This window comes from Procambarus clarkii, chromosome 53 (genome assembly GCF_040958095.1).
Source record: "Procambarus clarkii isolate CNS0578487 chromosome 53, FALCON_Pclarkii_2.0, whole genome shotgun sequence".
NCBI classification, from domain to species: domain Eukaryota; kingdom Metazoa; phylum Arthropoda; class Malacostraca; order Decapoda; family Cambaridae; genus Procambarus; species Procambarus clarkii.
The window spans coordinates 18,286,568-18,308,442 of record NC_091202.1 but is presented as its reverse complement, the minus strand read 5'-3'; the positions used below and the strand labels follow the sequence as shown (position 1 = coordinate 18,308,442).

The 21,875-nt window shown below is 42.3% G+C and overlaps 1 protein-coding gene across 1 annotated transcript in view; it reads left to right on the top strand.

The window, feature by feature from the left end:
* The window catches only part of LOC123767216 (carbohydrate sulfotransferase 11-like), a 46,203-nt gene that overhangs the window by 23,017 nt on the left and 1,311 nt on the right, over positions 1-21,875 (top strand). The window lies entirely within an intron of this gene.

The following is a 21,875-nucleotide window of genomic DNA, read 5'->3' as shown; positions in this document are numbered from 1 at the left end:
CTTTAGCCCCCAGTTCCGTCTCGGTTACTGCTCTTGCTGAAGTATGCTCCCCTCTTTCTGCCCCTCGTCCTCCCCTTCCTCCTCCTCTAGACCCTGCTCGTCCACCTCTGGTCTGTCCTCCCGCTTCTTTCCCTCCTTCTTTACTCGTTTACCCATGCCCCCTAACCCTGACTTCGCTGACCCTGCTCCTGACTCTGCGCTTTTTTAGCGTGCTGTGTTCCTTCCTCACCTTTGTTTCTTCTTCGCTCTCTGTTACTCTCCTCTCTCTCTTTGCTGATGTCTTTTCTTCAATGGAACAACCGTGGATTTTACGCCAATTTCCTTGACCACCAACTTCTCATTTCACAGTTTTCGCCCCATTGTGTCTGTCTCCAGGAGCCGATGCTTGGTGCTCGTCCTGGTCGCTTCCGTGGCTATTCTTTTCTCCCCCCCCCCCCCAGCGACAGCTGGAGTCCATAATTCTTCTGCTCTCTTGATTCGTTCCAATGTTCCCTTTGTCCCCTTACTTTTTTCCTCGCCTCTCCACTGTTCTGCCGCCCGTGTCATTGTGCGTAGATGGTACACGGTTTGTTCCATTTATCTCCCCCCCCCACTGTCCCACTTTCTCTTCCCGATCTTAAACACCTCCTAGACTCCTTGCCAGAGCCTGTGCTCCTGCTGGGTGATTTCAATTGTCGTCATGCCCTTTGGGGTGATGTGCTGACGAACACCCGGGGTCGCCTCCTTGAACCTTTCATCCTCTCTTCTTCCCTGTCCCTTCTTAATTCTGGTGAGCCCACTCATTTGGACTCTCGGACTCGCACCCTTTCTTGTCTTGATCTTTCTCTCTGCTCTTCTTCTCTTTACTTAGATTTCACGTGGCAGGTTCTTGATGACCTCCATGGAAGTGATCATTTCCCCATCCTTGTTTCCTTTTTCTCTTTTCGCCCTTCCCTCTCTTTCCCTAGGTGGCAGTTTGCTAAGGCAGACTGGCGCCTCTTTACTCTCCGTGCTACTATTTCCGACCTCTCCAATCTGCCTCTCCCTCACGCCCTCTTTCTTTTTCATGACACTGTCTTTGACGCTGCCCTCCACTCTATTCCTCGCTCTTCCTCTCGGGGAACGCAATGGTGCGTTCCCTGGTGGAATGTGGACTGTGCTCGAACTGTTCGCTGTAAGCGTGCAGCCTGGAAGAGACATCTCCGCCGGCAGACGGTTGAGTCTTTTCTTTTGTTTCGGAAGGCGAGTGCGGTGGCCTGTAGGACCATCCGTGCAGCTAAACGTGCTTGCCGGGCGTCTTATGTCTCCACCGTTACGTCCGAAACTCCTCTCCCACTGATCTCCAAGCGTATCCACACGATTGCGGGTAAGTTCGTTCCCGATGTCTCACCGGTCCTTCGCCTCCATGGTGCTCTCGTGGCGGACCCGTTGCAGGTTGCGACCAAACTTGGTTCCCATTTCTCTTCTGTTAGTTCTGGTTCTCATCTCCCCCAATCCTTCCTTCTTCGTAAGCCTCTTCTTGAATCTCATCCTTTATATTTCTGTACTTATCTTCACCTTTCCTATAATGATCTCTTCTCTCTCTCTGAGCTTCAGTCTGCCCTAGCCCTTTGTGGTTCTACGGCAGCGGGCTCCGATGGCGTTCATTATGAAATGCTTCGCCATCTCCCTCCGTGCAGGTCTCAGTATTTACTGAGTCTGTACAATCTGGTCTGGGAGTCGTCCTCGGTCCCTGAAGACTGGCTCGATGCTGTTGTCCTCCCTGATCGGAAACCAGGGTCTCTCGGGTCATCCCCCAAGGACTTCCGCCCTATTGCCCTCACGAGTTGTGTCTGCAAGCTCTTTGAACGTATGGTTAACGTTCGTTTGATTTGGTTCATAGAACACTATAACCACCTCTCTCCTTCTCAATTTGGTTTTTGCAAGTGCCGCAGCACAACGGATGTCCTGGTGAACTTGGAGGTCTATATTCGTACTGCTTTTGCTGCGAAGACCTCCGTTGTTGCCGTCCTTTTTGACCTGGAAAAGGCTTACGATACTTCCTGGCAGTATCATATTCTGTCTCAACTTCATTCTTTTGGCCTTCGTGGGAACCTCCCTCTCTTCCTCCAGAGCTTCCTCTCTCGTCGTTCCTTTCGTGTGCGGCTTGGTACTGCTCTCTCTGCCCTGTTTCGGCAGTATGAAGGTGTACCCCAGGGTAGTGTTCTGAGCACTACTCTTTTTCTAGTTGCCCTCAACGTTCTTCTTTCTTCTCTTCCTTCTGGCGTCTTCTCCGCTCTCTGTGTTGATGATCTTACCCTTTGCTGTCGGGGTGATGATTCACCTCTCTTTCAACGGCGGCTTCAACTTGCGATTGATGCCGTGTCGTCTTGGACCACCGATCATGGCTTCAAGTTCTCTGCGTCTAAGACTTGTGCTATGACTTTTACTCGGAAGCATGCCGTTCTTCGTCCCTCTTTGTCGCTTTATGGTCATCCCATTGTGTACAGGGATTCCGCAAAGCTCTTGGGGTTAGTCTTTGACACTCGTTTGTCTTGGTCAGCCCTTATCTCATACCTCCGAGTTGAGTGCTCTAAGGCTCTTAACCTATTTAAGGTTTTGTCCCATACTTCTTGGGGAGCGGATAGACGCACGCTCCTATATTTGCACTCCTCTCTCGTCCTGTCTAAACTCGATTATGGTTGCCCTGCTTACTCTTTTGCTTCTCCTTCTACTCTTCGCCGTCTTGATGCTTTGCACCATACTGGGTTGCGTCTCAGCTCTGGTGCCTTTCGTTCAACTCCCGCCCTCAGTTTGTATGTTGACACTGGCTTTCTCTCTCTTCAGGACCGCCGTGATCGCTACTGTTTTCGCTATCTTGTGTGGTCCTTACAGCATCCTTCCTCTTGCCCCTGTCGTCCTTTGACTTTTCCTCCTCCTGTAGCTCCTGTTCCTCTTCATTGTCTCCCACTTTCTATCCTGTTATCTCGCTTGCAGGGTTCTCTTTCTGTTCATATTTCTAATGTTTCTCCTCATATTGTTCCTGCCTGGCCTCCGTGGAGAGTCCCCCTACCCAAGTTTTGTACGTCCTTGACTTGTATTACTAAAGCCTTTACCCCTCCTACAATTCTGAAAAGCCTCTTCCTTGAGTACTTTTCTTCGCACTCCCACTCTATTTCCATCTTTACCGATAGGTCTAAGTCTGCGGACGGTGTGGGGTACTCTGTTGTTTTTCCTGACCGTACTTATATGTGTCGCCTCCCTTCGGAGGCTAGCGTCTTTATGGCGGAACTTTATGCTATTCTCTATGCTCTCCGTCTCTTGCTTTCTCATTCTCATTCTTCCTTTGTGGTTGTAGTCGACTCTCGTAGTGCCCTCATGGCTCTTGGGTCCTTTAATCCTGTCCACCCAGTGGTCATCGAGATTCAGCAATGGCTGTTTCTTATTTCTAGTAAATTTAAATCGGTAGAGTTTTGCTGGGTTCCCAGCCATATTGGTGTTTCTTTCAATGAGCGTGCGGATGCTGTCACTAAGGACGCTATCCGTTCTTGTCCCATCTCCCGTAAAGGTCTTCCTTATTCCGACTTTTATCCTGTTATTCATTCCTCCATCCTTGCCCGTTGGCAGGGTTGTTGGTCCTCTGTGGTTAGTAACAAGCTGTGTACTCTCAAACGTAGTGTGTACCCGTGGCCCTCCTCCTACCACCGTAACCGGCGGTGGGAAACTGCTTTAGCACGGCTGCGGGTTGGCCATACTCGCTAAACCCACGGTCACTTAATGGAGCGCCGCCCTGCTCTTTATTGTCCGAACTGCGTTGTCCCTCTTACAGTTGTGCATATCCTTGTTGAATGTCCTGACTTCCAGGACGAGCGTGTGTCTTGATTTCCGACCTCCAGTCACTTGTCCCTCGCGGTCACTTGTCCCTCGATATAATTCTGGGTGAATCGGATACTTTTGATATCGTTCGCCTTATGCGTTTTTGTTCTCGTATTGGCCTTTCGTGGTGATATTTAGAGCCCTCTGATTATTTCGCACTTTGATGGTGCTACATAGCCTTCCCGGTTTGGTGCCTTCTTTTGATAATTACCTTACCTAGTTCAACTAGTCAATGTAAATATGGGACTAGGTTATCAATAAACACTAGTCAATGTAAATATCCTACCCTGTAATGGGTTGCCAATTAGTAAATACTGTATTGAGCAATGAAGACTAGTGCAATATATATATATATATATATATATATATATATATATATATATATATATATATATATATATATATATATATATATATATATCTATATATATATATATATATATATATATATATATATATATATATGTGTGTGTTACATAAATCTCTATTCAAGAGAAATTATATACACAATTTATGAAATTAGCCTCCAATTAAACTTCTAGTATTATTTAGAAGTATTATTAGTGACCTATCGTAAAATTAACACCACAAATTTAGTGTATTAAAATTGCCATGGCGTAGCCGAAATTTGTTTTTTTTTTAATTTAAGTACTGTCACTCCACAAAATTGGTGGGTGACCTTGAAGTCGATGTAAGGCTCCGCTGGGGGTCGTGAGTAGAAGGCGGGTCACCGCAGCCGGTCTTTGTCTGGCAATGTTTTGTTAACTAATTTATTGCACTCGTTTATTCACTCTGATGTAGAATTTTAGATTCGTTTTGGACCATTTAATACGGATCCTGGTTCGAATTTGACCAATTTATCATGTGATCGGGTTCGAAGCTGACCAATTAATGTAGGGGAATCGAAATGTGAGATTAATATTTATTTAATTTATTCATTTATACAGAATTTATATTTTATGTTAATTTATATATTTCGATAGCAAATTGTATGATGGTTTAAAGCGGACTGTATTTCTTAAAATTCCCACAAATTGATTTCCTTTCACTTTAATGGGGGTTTATGGTTTATATGTAGTTAATCAAAAGTATTGATTAGTAGACATTCCCTACAGTATTAGACTACACACACACACACACACACACACACACACACACACACACACACACACACACACACACACACACACACACACACGCACACACACACTCTACACCTACTAGACAGCACTTCCTTGCTAACTTCCTTGCTTCCTTCCTTGCTTCCGTCCTTGTGTGTGTACTCAATTAGGTGAGTACACACACAAGGACGGAAGCAAGGAAGGAAGCAAGGAAGTTAGCAAGGAAGTGCTGTCTAGTAGGTGTAGAGAAGTTCAAAAAAATATTCCTGCAGAGGGATATGACAAGGGAAGAGAGAATACGGACAGCAGACGCAAGGAAGGAGCGCATGGAGAGAGAAGGAAATCAGAGTACCACAACCCAGAACCCTACAATCCCAGAGGGAAGTGGAGAACCCTCCTCAAACAGTGCAACAGCCACAGGGATTGGGGCACCACCCCCACATTCTACCCAACAGACACCCAACCTGCCCCATCCCCTGTCAGCCCCCCACTAAGTACCCACCTAGGACACCCTCCCCCCACCCACCCCCCTCCCCCCACTCACCCCCCTTCTCCCCCTCACCCCTCTCCCCAGGACCTCCCTTCCCCCCCATCCCCCATGCCCTCCCTTCTCCCACATGCCTTCCCGTCTCTCCCACCCCCATGCCCTCCCTTCCCCCCCTCCCCCCTAAGCCCCCCACTCTCCCCCACCCCACCTAAGTCTTCCCCTCTCCCCCACTCCCCTAAACCCTCCCCTCTTCCTCACCCACCTCAGCCCTCCCTTTTCCCCCACGCCCCCCAAGCCCTCCACCCATTTCTATCCCCCCAAGCCCCCCCATCTCCCCTATCCCCCACAGCCTCTCCTCCCCCCATGCTTCCCCAACCCTCCCTCTCTTACCCACCCCCTGTACCCTCCCCCTCTTATCCACCCCTTGTACCCTCCCCCTCTTATCCACCCCCTGTACCCTCCCCCTCTCCCCCACCACCCCAAGCCCTCCCTCCTCCACCAATCCCCCCGTGCCAGGTCCCCCCAGCTCCCACTCACCCCAGATCCCAAAGGTCCCCCCCAGAAAAGAAGCAGAAGAGAGTCAGTTTCAGGGTGATGTACTCGAACATAGATGGGATCACAAGCAAGACAAGTGAACTAAGGGAAAGAGCACAAGAAGTTAACCCAGATGTAATCGGACTCACTGAAACAAAACTCTCTGGAATCATAACGAATGCCGTGTTTTCCCAGGAGTATACAGTAATAAGGAAAGAGAGGGAAGGTAGAGGAGGAGGCGGAGTGGCCCTACTCATGAGAAGGGAATGGAGTTTTAAGGAGATGGCCATCCCGGGCTGTGAGGAGTTCAGAGACTACATAGCAGGCACCATAACAATGGGAGGACCAAGAATAGTAGTAGCAGTAATATACAACCCTCCACCAAATGACAGGAGACCCAGTCAAGAGTATGAAAACAACAACATGGCAGTTAACACTATAATTGAGAGGGCACCCTCTGCTGCCTGTAGAAATAGATCCCACCTGCTCATCATGGGCGACTTCAATCACGGAAAGATTGACTGGGAGAACAAGGAACCGCATGGAGGCGAGGATACGTGGAGAGCCAAACTATTGGAGGTGGTGACAAGCAACTTTTTAACCCAGCATGTCGGAGAACCCACAAGGATGAGAGGCAATGACGAACCAGCGAGACTCGACCTAGTCTTCACTCTAAACGACTCCGACATAAGAGAAATCGGTTTTGAGGACCCAGTAGGAATGAGCGACCACAGTGTACTGGTGTTTGAGTACTTGATTGAAGAAGGGTTATTGAACTCGAGGAGGGATACCGAAACCAAAAGGTTAGCATACCGAAAGGGAAACTATGAGGGGATAAGAAAATTCCTAACAGATATAGCATGGGAAACAGAGCTCAGGGAAAAACAGCCCAAGATATGATGGATTACATCACGCAGAAGTGCAAGGACGCAGCAAACAAGTTTGTCCCAGTCCAAAAGGAAAACAGAGAAATGAAAATGAGAAACCCATGGTTTAATCAGAGATGTAGGCTAGCTAAGCAGCAAAGTAAAAGGGCATGGAGAAACTATAGGAGTAACAGGACTCTGGAGAGCAGAGAAAGATACCAGAATGCCAGGAATGAATACGTCAGGATGAGAAGAGAGGCAGAAGGACAATACGAAAATGACATCGCAAGCAAGGCAAAGACTCAGCCTAAATTGTTGCATAGCCACAAGAGAAAAACAACAGTAAAGGAACAGGTTATGAGATTAAGGATAGGGGCGGAAGGATTCACTACAAATGACAAGGAAGTGTGTGAGGAATTGAATAAGAAATTCCAGGAGGTCTTCACCTTAGAGCAAGGAGAAATTCCAGAGGTAAGTGAGGGAATAGCTAACCAGGAACCACTGGAAGAGTTTGAGATTACCAGCGGGGAAGTAAGGAAGTGTTTACTAGAGTTGGACGTGACGAAGGCTATAGGCCCAGATGGAATCTCCCCTTGGGTTCTAAAGGAAGGAGCAAGAGAACTGTGCCTACCACTCTCCATAGTATATAACAAATCACTGGCAACAGGGGAACTGCCAGATATTTGGAAAGCAGCTAACGTAGTCCCGATATACAAGAAAGGGGATAGACAGGAGGCACTGAACTACAGGCCAGTGTCATTAACCTGCATACCATGCAAGCTGATGGAGAAGATTGTGCGAAAAAAACTAGTGGAGTATCTGGAGCGAAGGAACTTTGTAACACAGCATCAACATGGGTTCAGGGATGGCAGGTCCTGCCTCACAGGGTTACTTGAATTCTACGACCAGACAACAAAAATAAGGCAAGAAAGAGAAGGGTGGGCAGACTGCATATTTTTGGATTGTCAGAAAGCCTTTGATACAGTGCCACACAAGAGGCTAGTGCGAAAGTTGGAGATGCAGGCTGGAGTGAAAGGGAAGGTACTCCGGTGGATAGAGGAGTACCTAAGCAACAGGAGACAACGAATCTGTGTGAGGGGTGAGGTCTCAGATTGGCGAGACGTCACAAGTGGAGTCCCGCAGGGGTCAGTCCTTGGGCCTATACTGTTTCTGGTATATGTAAATGATCTCCCAGAGGGTATAGATTCGTTCCTCTCAATGTTTGCCGACGATGCAAAAATTATGAGGAGGATTGAAACAGAGGATGATAGTAGGAGGCTACAAGATGACCTGGATAGACTGAGTGAATGGTCCAACAAATGGCTGTTGAAGTTCAACCCGAGTAAATGCAAAGTAATGAAACTAGGCAGTGGAAACAGGAGGCTAGGCACAGGATACAGAATAGGAGATGAAGTACTTAATGAAACAGACAGAGAGAAAGATCTAGGAGTTGATATCACACCAAACCTGACTCCTGAATCCCACATAAAGAGAATAACGTCTGCGGCATATGCGAGGCTGGCTAACATCAGAACGGCGTTCAGGAACCTGTGTAAGGAATCATTCAGAATCTTGTACACCACATATGTAAGACCAATCCTGGAGTATGCGGCCCCAGCATGGAGCCCGTACCTTGTCAAGCACAAGACGAAGCTGGAAAAAGTCCAAAGGTATGCTACTAGACTAGTCCCAGAACTAAGAGGCATGAGTTATGAGGAAAGGCTGCGGGAAATGAACCTTACGACACTGGAAGACAGAAGAGTAAGGGGGGACATGATCACAACCTACAAAATCCTCAGGGGAATCGACCGGGTAAACAAGGATGAACTATTCAACACGAACGCGAACAAGGGGACACAGGTGGAAGCTGAGTACCCAAATGAGCCACAGAGACGTTAGAAAGAACCTTTTCAGTGTCAGAGTAGTTAGTAAATGGAATGCACTAGGAAGTGATGTGTAGAGTAGAGGCTGACTCCATACACAGTTTCAAATGTAGATATGATAGAGCCCAGTAGGCTCAGGAATCTGTACACCAGTTGATTGACGGTTGAGAGGCGGGACCAAAGAGCCAGAGCTCAACCCCCGCAAGCACAATTAGGTGAGTACACACACACACACATATATATATATATATATATATATATATATATATATATATATATATATATATATATATATATATATATATATATATATATATATATATATATATATATATATATATATATATATATATAAAGGAATTGGGGGTGGTAGGAGAAAAGCACACAGAAACTGTATTGGAGAAGGACCTACATTCCCTCCAATGCGTTATGTGTGGTTTCCTCTGAGGCTATGGGTCCCCCTTCTTCCAGCTAGAGGTGGTACTCCCTTCCCTCTTATATATATATTTATATATATAAGAGGGAAGGGAGTACCACCTCTATATATATATATATATATATATATATATATATATATATACATATATATATATATATACATATATATATATATATATATATATATATATATATATATATATATATATATATATATATATATATATATACATATATATATATATATATATATATATATATATATATATATATATATATATATATATATATATAACAATCCTGAATGGTTCCCAGGAATATATGCAACTGAAAGCTCACACCCCGGAAGTGACTCGAACCCATGCTGCCAGGAGCAACGCAACTGGTATGTACAGGACACCTTAATCCACAAACCATCACGACCGGACATAAGGAGGTGATAGCTGAAGCTATTTGAACAAGCTGGCACTCGGATGGTAATCTTGGGCATAGTATTTTATCAAATCACCTCATTCTTTGGGGCACACGTGAGGAACTCAAATGCAAACAAGACTGAATGGTCCCCAGGACTATATGCAACTGCAAACTTGTACCCCAGAAGTGACTCGAACCCATACTGCCAGGAGCAAGGCAACTGGTATGTACAGGACACCTTAATCCACTCGACCATCACGACTGGACATAAGGAGGTGATAGCCGAAGCTATTTGAACCCCCCCCCCCCCCCGCCGGCACTTGGATGGTAATCTTGGGCATTGTATTTTATCAAATCACCTCATTCTTTGGGGCAAACGCGAGGAACACAAATGCGAACAAGCCTGAATGGTCCACAGGACTATATGCAACTAAAAAATACTGTGTTCAAGATTACCATCCACCTCCTCTTTACTGATTGCTTTGAAATTTAGACATGACGTTGCATTCGAATAGGCAAGTCTTTTTATATATCTACTGTATACATGCCTCACCTGTGCAAGGAAAAAACACCCTTTTTTTGAAAAACAACGCCATCCGTTGGACGTAAGAGGAACACACCCTGTAATCTCCGAAAGTTCGTCACTGATTGCTTGGAAATTTTGACACAACGTTGCATTCGAATAGGCGCATGGTTTCATATACCCACTACATAGAGGCCACCCCTATGACAGGTAAAAACATCCGTTTTTGAAAAACAGCGCCATCTGTTGCTCAAAATAGCAACATGCACACTATACTAAATATGTCTTGAATTCCATTTCAATATTTCCGATTCCATTGATAAATTTTATTTTCGTAAATTTCGATTGATTATATTTTTTATTGAATTATTTTGTGTGACATTGTGTTGGGATTGAGCGGTGTTGTTAACCATACCGTTCATTTTGTAAGTATAAGTATAGATGCCACACCTGTGACAGGTAAAACTATGCTTTTCTTGAAAAATGGTGCCATCTGTTGCATGTAAAAGCAACACACATGCTATACTAAATATGTTACATTTTCATTTCAATGTTTCTGATTGCATTGATAAATTGAATTTCATAGCTTTTGATTTATTTTCATTTTGATTTAATTATTTTGTGTGAGTTGCATTGGAATTGAGCTGTGCTGGTTACCATACCGTTCGTTTTGTGAGTATAGATTATTTATTTATTTTTTCATATTTTCACTTCATTTGTTAACTATTTTTCTTATATTTCAGTGATGGGAACATCACATCACTTGATGTTCCGACTTTTCTGATGGGAACATCAGACCATTTGGGAAGGCATCAGACGAGGGAGTGGGGAATGGTGGGGATGACGAGGGGACAGAAGTGAGACATGGTGAGGAGGACGAGGGGACAAGAGAGGGGGGTAATGGTAATGAAGTACGAGGGGACGGGGGAGTTTGGGATGGTGGGGACGAGGAGATGGAGGAAAGGAGAATGGTGGGGAGGACAAAGGGACAGGGGGGTGGGGCATGGTGGAAAGGAAGAGGGGATGGTGGAGTGAGGAATGGTGGGGAGGACGAGGGGATGGAGTAGTGGGGAATGGTTGGGAGGCCGAGAAGAATATGAGGGGGGAATAGTGGAGAGAACTGGGGGACAGGGAAGGTTGCTGTGGCTCAGCAATGCACATGCGTTGCTGAGCCACAGCAATGTGTGGCCGGGAACTGCTTGTATATAAATAAAAATGGGTTCGTTTGATCAAAATCGCTAATCTCCAAAAATTTTTCATCGATTGCTTTGAAATTTTCACACAATGTTCCATTCACATCCGTGCGGGTTTATATATATATATACTATATTGATCTCATGTCTGTGATGGAAAAAGAACATGTTTTTTTCTGAAAAACTGTGTTTTTCATCTGTTTTTCATGCGAGGGAAATTTTTGAAACCTCTTTACCGATTGCTTTGAAATTTTGACACGACGATGCATTCGAATAGGCGAGTCTTTTTATACATCTACCATATACATGCCTCACCTGTGTCAGGAAAAACATGCTTTATTTGAAAAACAGTGCCATCTGTTAGATGTAGGAGCAACACACGCTGTAATCTCCAAAAGTTCTTCACCGATTGCTTTGAAATTTTGACGCAAAGTTGCATTCGAATAGGCGCATGTTTTTATATGCCTACTATATAGATGCAACACTTGTGATAGGTATAAACATGTATTTTTGAAAATCAGCGCCATCTGTTGATCATAATACTGTAGTAACATACATACTATTCTAAATATGTCACAAATTCCATTTCAGTGTTTCAGATTGTATTGATAAATTTTATTTTCATAGATTTCGATTTATTTTAGTTTTAATTTAATTATTTTGTGTGACATTGTGTTGGAATTAAGCTTTGTTGTTTAGCCTACCGTTCATTTCGTAAGTATAAGTATAGATGCCACACCAGTGACAGGTAAATCTCTGCTTTTCTTGAAAAACAGCGCCATCTGTTGCATGTAAGAGCAACACACATGCTATAATAAATGTGTTACAATTCCATTTCAGTGTTTCTGATTGCACTGAAAATTGAATTTTCATAAGTTTTGATTTATTTTTATTTTTATTTAATTATTTTGAGTGAATTGCATTGGAATTGAGCTGTGTTGTTTACCATACTGTTCATTTCGTGAATATAGACTTTTTTTTTAATAATTTCATATCATTTTTTAACTGTTTTTCTTATATTTCAGAGATGGGAACATCAGATCACTTGATATTCCCAGTTTTCTGATGGGAACATCAGATCATTTGGGAAGGCATCAGACGAGGGAGTGGGGAAAGGTGGGGATGACGAGGGGAAGGAAGTGAGAGATGGTGGGGAGGAAGAGGGGACAAGGGAGGGGGTAATGGTGGGGAGGAAGAGGGGATGGTGGAGTGGGGAATGGTTGGGAGGCCGAGGAAACGGGTGAGGGGGGAAATGGTGGGGAGGACTGGGGGACAGGGAAGGTTGCTGTGGCTCAGCAACGCACATGCATTGCTCAGCCACAGCAACGCGTGGCCGGGTACTGCTAGTATATATATATATATATATATATATATGTCGTACCTAGTAGCCAGAACTCACTTCTGAGCCTACTATGCAAGGCCCGATTTGCCTAATAAGCCAAGTTTTCCTGAATTAATATATTTACTATAATTTTTGTCTTATGAAATGATAAAGCTACCCTTTTCTCTATGTATGAGGTCAATTTTTTTTTATTGGAGTTAAAATTAACGTAGATATATGACCGAACCTAACCAACCCTACCTAACCTAACCTAACCTATATTTATCTGTAAGGTTAGGTTAGGTAGCCAAAAAAAGCTAGGTTAGGTTAGGTTAGGTAGGTTAGGTAGACGAAAAAACATTAATTCATGAAAACTTGGCTTATTAGGCAAATCGGGCCTTGAATAGTAGGCTGAGAAGTGCGTTCTGGCTATTAGGTACGACATATATATATATATATATATATATATATATATATATATATATATATATATATATATATATATATGTCGTACCTAGTAGCCAGAAAGCACTTGTCAGCCTACTATGCAAGGCCCGATTTGCCTAATAAGCCAAGTTTTTATGAATTAATTGTTTTCGACTACCTAACCTACCTAACCTAACCTAACTTTTTCGGCTACCTAACCTAACCTAACCTATAGAGATAGGTTAGGTTACGTTAGGTAGGGTTGGTTAGGTTCGGTCATATATCTACGTTAATTTTAACTCCAATAAAAAAATAGACCTCATACATAATGAAATGGGTAGCTTTATCATTTCATAAGAAAAAAATTAGAGAAAATATATTAATTCAGGAAAACTTGACTTATTAGGCAAATCGGGCCTTGCATAGTAGGCCGAGAAGTGCGTTCTGGCTACTAGGTACGACATATATATATATATATATATATATATATATATATATATATATATATATATATATATATATATATATATATATATATATATATATATATATATATATGTCTATATATATATATATATATATATATATATGTCTATATATATATATATATATATATATATATATATATATATATATATATATATATATATATGTCTATATATATATGTCTATATATATATATATATATATATATATATATATATATATATATATATATATATATATATATATGTCGTACCTAGTAGCCAGAACGCACTTCTCAGCCTACTATGCAAGGCCCGATTTGCCTAATAAGCCAAGTTTTCTTGAAATAATTGTTTTTCGACTACCTAACCTACCTAACCTAACCTAACCTAACTTTTTTGGGTACCTAACCTATAAAGATAGGTTAGGTTAGGTTAGGTAGGGTTGGTTAGGTTTGGTCATATATCTGTGTTAATTTAAACTCCAATAAAAAAAAATTGACCTCATACATAATGAAATGAGTAGATTTATCATTTCATAAGAACAAAATTAGAGAAAATATATTAATTCGGGAAAACTTGGCTTATTAGGCAAATCGGGCCTTGCATAGTAGGCCGATAAGTGCGTTCTGGCTATTAGGTACGACATATATAAATATATATGTATATATATATATATATATATATATATATATATATATATATATATATATATATATATATATATATATATATATATATATATATATATATATATGTATATATTGTGACGGTAACGCATTGGTGTTCGGCTGTTCAAAGCTAGGGGTATGGCCTCGTCTCATAGAATTAAAAAAAAATAGAAAATCTGGAACTTCGTCTGTGGTAAGGTAAGGAGAAGACACACAAAACACAAGTAAATTTTAACAATTAAATTTTAATTACGTTAGATAAACAAAACATGAATAAAATGGACATACAAATTCGTATAATAAAATCAATCAATCAAAATAATAAGAATAATTAAATGGCAAAATGAAAAGTTACGTTAAGACAAGTGAGCAATAACAAGCTGTGCAATATGCAATAAAATGAGAGGTGCGGGAATATTGGCTTTAAGCTATCACCTCTCTTAGTACACTTAAGCCAAAGCTCAGTCTACCAGGAAGAAGTGTTAACCGTATGAAAGCACTGAATATTCTGAGGACTGAGGTCGTGGCGGCCCCAGACATCAAGTAGTATGGGGGGGTGGAGTGCAGTTGCAGCCAGACCGGCGGCCAATCAGCGAGTAGCCGGCAACAAGACAGGTAGTTTGGCGGTTTGAGGCTGAGCAGGAGTCCCTGGCTGCATACGTTTTGCGCTCTGGCAAACCTTGGAGATGTTGTTGTCGTTGTTGGACATTTCTTCCATAGTAGTTTTATATATTTGTTGCGACGTATTTTTGGAGGGAAGAGCAGGCTCAATCTCTTGAAGGAGATTATCGTCACAATATATATATATATATATAAAGGACCCTTCCCTCTATTTTATGAGCTGTCGAAAAGAAGTTCCTATAAAATAGCCTAATAGGGGTACCTGTGTTGTGTTAGTTGAGTCTTCTAAGGTTGCATGGCGTTTTAAATTTCTTTTTATGACGTCTTGAACAAAACCATTAGAGAAGCCGTTGTTGGCTAGGACCTGCCTTACCCTACAGAGTTCTTCATCGACTTCCTTCTGTTCCTGAGCTGTGGCTCACAGCACGGTCGACGTAAGCGTTGCCAACACTCCTCTTGTACCTGTCTGGGCAGTGTCTATTGGCATTGAGGCACATTCCTATGTTTGTTTCCTTAGTGTAGACTGCAGTGTGGAAGCCTCCGCTCCTTTCCATGACTGTTACATCTAGAAAGGGCAGCTTCCTGTCCTCCATTTCGTAAGTGAAACTCAACATAGAATTCCGCTCGAATGCCTCCTTCAGCTCCTCTAGACCTCTCCCATCAGATACCTGTGTAAAACTGTCGTCAACATACCTGCAGTATATGGCAGGTTTCAAGTCCATGTCAACTAAGACCGTCTGTTCGATGGTACCCATGTAGAAGTTCGCAAACAGGACACCTTGGGGAGAACCCATGGCGACCCCATATACTTGCTTACACATGTGCCCATCTGGGCTCAAGAAGGGTGCCTCTTTAGTACAAGCATGGAGTAGTTTCCTTAGAATGTTTTCTGGAATGTCAAGAGGAGTACAAGCCAAATCACGATACACTCTGTCGGCTATCATCCCGATTGTTTCATCCACATGTACGTTGGTAAACAGTGATTCTACGTCCAACGAGGCTCTTATCCCTGTGGCCCGTGTTCCCCCTTATAAGTCAACAAATTCCTTTGAAGACTTCAGGCTGAAAGCACAAGTACATAAGGTGTCAGCAAGCCGTTGAGTCGCTTCGCCAGTCTGTACGTGGGTGTGGGTATCTGGCTGACGATTGGCCAAAGTAGGTTTCCAGGCTTGTGGGTCTTGACATTTCCATACACATACCCAGGTTTGTATTCCCCAATAATCTTTGGCAGGTGGAGTCCAGATTTCTTGGCATTCACAGTTTTGATCAATCTGTTTATCTTTGATTTCAATTTGACTGTAGTGTCCATCGTTACCCTTTGAAAATTAGTTTGGTCAGAGAGTAATGAGGTTCATTTTCGCCAGATATTCGTCTTTTTTTTAAGAACGACGTATATTGGCGACTTGTCACCTCTCCTGACGACTATCTCCTTGTTCTCACGAAGACTCTTAGCTGCCGCTTTGAGCTCAGGGGACAATATGGTGCTTCTGTAGTTGCCTCGAATCTTTCCTCCTGCAATAAGTTCTGCTTGCAAGGTGTCTTTAGTGGTAACCATTTTTTTGCATCTCGAGGTCGAAGATGTCGTCCAACAGGATCTCCAACTCCACTTTCCGAGCCATCTTACTAGGTGTGGACATAACGTGACAGTTTATACCCAGATTTAGGAGAGTGATTTGGTCCTCAGTGAGGTTGATTCCAGCAAGGTTTAGGAAGCGATCTCTTGGTCGTGGAATCGCCATAAGTCCTCCACATAATGTTGTTAGTATGTTGATGATCCTGGTTTCGGTGCTGTGGTGATGTCGATCTGTGAGGATGTCGAGGTGTTCGTCGATACGAGTATGGAGGTTTTCGTTGATGTTGCTGTTTCTTCATTGGTTTGTAGCGTGAAGTAGTTGCGTTTTTTCTTTGATCTTATTTTCTGCCTTGTGTATCTGATTTCGAATCAGATCTTGGCGATATTTTATCGTGAAGGCTTGATTTCTTGCTGGCACGTATGTACTTGTATCCACTACACCATACTTCAGAGCTTTATAAGAGATGGGAATTCCGGGGTATTTAACCAACCAGATATCCCATCTCTCCATGCAATGAGACAGTGAGGGATCTCTCGCATTTTTCATCAAGCCCTGTTATATGGGAGAACTCGGTGCTAATGCTTAATGCACAGTGTGCATCAAGCATTAGCACCGAGTAATGCTTAATGCACATAGATTAATGCTCATAGATTACTTGGCATTCATAGTTTTGATCAATCTGTTTACCTTCATTTTCAATTCGGCTGTAGTGTACTTCGTTATCCTTTGGGATTTAGTTTGGTCGAAGAGGATAAGGTTAATTTTTGCCAGATATTCGTCTTTTTTAAGAATAACATATTGGCGACTTGTCACCTCTCCTGACGACTATCTCCTTATTCTCATGAACGTTCTTAGCTGCTACTTTGAGTTCGGGGGACAGTATGTTGCTTCAATAGTTACCTCGAGAGTTTCCTCCTGCAATAAGTTCCGCTTGCAAGGTGTCTTTAGTGGCAACTTGCTTTTGAGTCTTGAGGTCGAATATGTCATTTAATAGGATCTCTAACTCCACTTTCCGGGCCATCTCACTTGGAACCCTTTGAGAGTACATACCTGTGCACCTCCTGAGCAGGGAGGGGGGGGGCCCTAATGGGCTCACCTGCTCAGGTGGTGCGCACGGTCGTAGTCTCAATTTACCCTATTAGCCATATCTAAGGAAATATTGGTTATTTAAATAATGAGATGAGAATATTGCTCACCATGGGTTGGTCGCTGTCTCGTGTGCTAAGCGGTTCGACCTATATATATACCTAACTTAACTGGCAAGGAATGTAAGGATAATAAATGGGTTTCAATAATTCATTTCCCTGATAATAGACGTAGTTGCGTGTTGCTTGTTGACAGTTGAGTTAGTTGTTGTTGACAGTTGTTGTTACATTCTTGTACAGCCACTAGTACGCGTAGCGTTTCGGGCAGGTCCCTGGAATACGATCCCTGCCGAAAAGAATCGTTTTTACAACTAAGTACCCATTTTTACTGCTGAGTTAAACAGAGATTACTGTTAAGGATTTGCGCCAGTAAATCCTCCCCGGCCAGGATACGAACTTATGACAAAGCGCTCGCGGAATGCCAGGCGAGTGTCTTACCACTACACCACAGAGACTGCACAGAAAAGCTACCTGTGATATATGCGGACTGTGAAAGACAACACTGGATAACGAGAATAACTCAGAAACAGGTAGTTTAGAAACCACAGTAGTAGTTTGGAGGAGGAGGGTATTGTGGTACAAAACAACAACAATATTGCAGAGCCAGGTAATATATCCAATTAGAGCAACAATGGGATAGAGTGCATGAACGAAGAAATTGGGACGAAAGACAGAGATGGCTCTCATAAAGAGGTAGCCAAGACAGGCACAAGTTTAAATATCCCCAAAAAAGTAAAAACTTAAATTATTTGCAAATTCTATGAACACGAAATATGCAAATATGGGAAATTAGGTGTAAAATGTACTTTTCTGCATCCTCGAAAATGCAGGAATATGTCGGCGAGGGGTATGTGCCGTTTTTGAAAGGAGTGAAGATACTTCCACCCTAAACTATGTAAGTTTTCAATTTGGGACAAAAAGTTTTTCAATCTTCGGTGTCTAGAATTCCACGTGAGAGGTACACAACGTTGTAGACGGGAAGATCAATATAATACTACTGGAAATCTTTTAGAGGAATGCAGAAACAGAGTAAAACATATAAGAGAGAGGAACAGTCAGATGGAACCACTGCAGGATTACAGAGGGGAAGGGAGATACCCACATGACTGAAATACAAATCATCAACAAATACACAGGTACTACACCACACATCAACCACACTACTACAAAAACTGGACGAACCACTACCAAAACAACACACCCTGGACCTGGGTGGAGAAAGAGGAGAACTACCAAAGCACACCAGAAGTAACACGCAATATGGGAAATCATTCATATTTGCTAACATACAAGGCATAAAACCAAAATCAAGAAATATAGTTAAGTTCATAAATTGCCTTCTAATAGAATCGAACAGATCACCAAATAATGCACCAAATGCATTATTTGGTGCATTTACAGACACCCACACAAAAGACCACATGGATAGTGAAATCTGGATCCCAAATTATAATCTACATAAATTTGACAGAGTAATTAGGTCAAGTGGAGGAGTAGGTCTGTATATTAAAGAGGAACTGGCATGCACAGAGCTCCTGAACTCGACCAATGAGGTGGTAGAGGTACTTGGAATCAAAGTAGAAAATATATATCTAATTATTATTTTAATATACAAACCGTCAGATGCAACAGTTGAGGAATTCACCAAACAGATTCACAAAATAGAGAATATCCATGATAACCCAGTACCAGATATGATCTTCCTTGGAGACTTCAATCTGCCCAGTTTAAAATGGAGAATAGTAAACAATAACATTATAGCAGGAAATCAACCTGGAAGTAACCAACCACAGGTCAGAAAACTACTGAGATTCTGTGACAAATTTTCGCTCAGTCAGCAGATTACAGAACCAACTATGAACGAAAACACGCTGGACCTGATATTCACGAACAATGCTGAGCTGTTCAGAGACATTACTGTCTCAGACACTATGTACTCGGACAACAAGCTCATTGAAGTGCAAACTAACATTATTAACGGTAGAGAAAAACAAAGAGAAACAACAAGCGAGAAGGGTTATTCAATAAACTCAATTTTAATAATAAAAGGATAGACTGGAAGTAAATAAAAAGGGAACTTACAAACATTCAGTGGGAAAATGTTCTAAGAAATATGAATCCTACACAAGGAATAGAAAAACTGACTTCTGGAGCATATGAAGTCTGAAACATGTTCCTTTGAGGAAAGCAAGAAAGAGGTCCAATGTAGAAAGAGAACGCAGACGACATTACAAAAGAAGGAAGAAATTAACGGAAATGCTTAAGCAGACACGACTTTCCATACAAAGAAGGAATTATTTAAACAGGGAGATTGAAGAAATCGAACAGAGACTGAAGCATTCATATCAGACTGAAGAAAGGCAACAAGAACAGAAAACAATTCAGGAAATAAAGAAAAACCCAAATATATTTCTTCACATATGCTAAATCAAAAGCAAAAACCACTGCCAGTATTGGACCTATTAGTATTAGTGAAGGTTCATACACTGAGGATGACAAAGAAATTGGCGAAATTCTTAAAATGCAGCATGAGGACATGTTTAGCACTCCGATACAGAGCATGAAAAAGGAAAATCTGGATAACTTCTTTATGCGTGATATCCAAACCCCTGTAAATATGACTGATATCAACACGAGTATAGCAGATTTTGAAAGAGAAATTGACAATATGTCCATGCACTCAGCCCCGGGTCCAGACTCATGGAATTCAATATTTGTAAAGAAATGCAGTGCCATTAACACAGGCACTCAGTATAGTGTGGAGGAAGAGCTTGGACATGGGGGAGATACCAGATACGCTTAAAGCAGCAGACATAGCCCCTCTACACAAGGGAGGGAGCAAAGCATTGGCAAATAATTATAGACCAGTTGCACTAACGTCACACCTAATAAAAGTATTTGGGGAGTGAGCAGGAGTCAGGTCACTAGTTTCATGGAAACCAATGACCTCCACAATCCAGGCCAACATGGATTTAGAGCGGGAAGATCATGCCTCTCACAGCTACTTGACCATTACGACAAAATCACTGAGGCATTAGAAGAAAAACAGAATACAGATGTTGTATACACAGACCTTTGCAAAGGCATTCGACAAATGTGACCATGGAATGATAGCACACAAAATGAGGTCAATGAGAATAACTGGTAAAGTAGGATGCCGGATACTCAATTTCCTGCCGAACAGAACACAAAAAGTAACAGTCAATCAAATAAAATCGAGTCCAAGCGCAGTTTAGAGCTCTGTACCTCAAGGTACAGTCCTTGCACCACTGTTGTTCCTTATTCTCATATCAGATATAGACAATAATAGAAGTCACAGCTTCATGTCATCCTTTGCAGATGACACAAAAATCAGCATGAAAATTACCTCTGCTGTAGACATTGAAAAACTACAAGCAGATATCAACAAACTTTTCGAATGGGCAGCAGAAAATAACATAATGTTTAGCAGTGATAAATTCCAGGTACTCAGGTAAGGCAAAAATGAAGATCTGAAACATAATACAGAGTACAAAACACAATCGAATCTGCCCATAGTAGGAAAACAGCATGTCAAGGATTTAGGAATAATGATGTCCGACGACCTAACGTTTAGGGAGCATAACCAAGCAAATATTGAGTCAGCCAGAAAAAAATGATCACGAGAATCTTCAAATCCAGGGATCCCATCACAATGGTTGTACTCTTCAAATCACTTGTATTGCTCCGTCTTGAGCACTGCTCAGTACTCACTTCCCCCTTCAGAGCAGGAGAGATTTCTGAAATAGAGGGAATACAGAGAACAAATACAGCACACATAGATGCAATAAAGCACCTAAATTATTGGGATTGTCTCAAAGCTCTCCAAATGTACTCACTAGAAAGGAGACGAGAGATACCAAATAATATTAACATGGAAAATAGTGGAGGGCCAGGTCCCAAATCTACACAGTAAAATAACAACGTACTGAAGTGAACGATATGGATGAAAATGTAGAATAGAACCAGTGAAGAGCAGAGGTGCCATAGGCACACTCAGAGAACACTGTATAAACATCAAAAATCCGCTGTGGTTCAACGTCCTACCAGCGACTATAAGAAATATTGCCGGAACAACCATGGACATCATCAAGAGAAAACTAGACTGTTTTCCAAAAAAAAAAACTAAAAGTGTAGGACCAACCGAGCTGTGGTGGGTATGTGGGCCTGCGGGCCGCTCCAAGCAACAGCCTGGTGGACGAAACTCTCACAAGTCAAGGGGAGTAGAAGAACTCCCAAAACCCCATGAAGCAGGTATCAAGCAGGGATAAATCGATCTTAGAGGCTGGTTCGACTCTAGGGTCTGGTAATCTGCCTATCGAATCTGATAGGAAGACAGAGA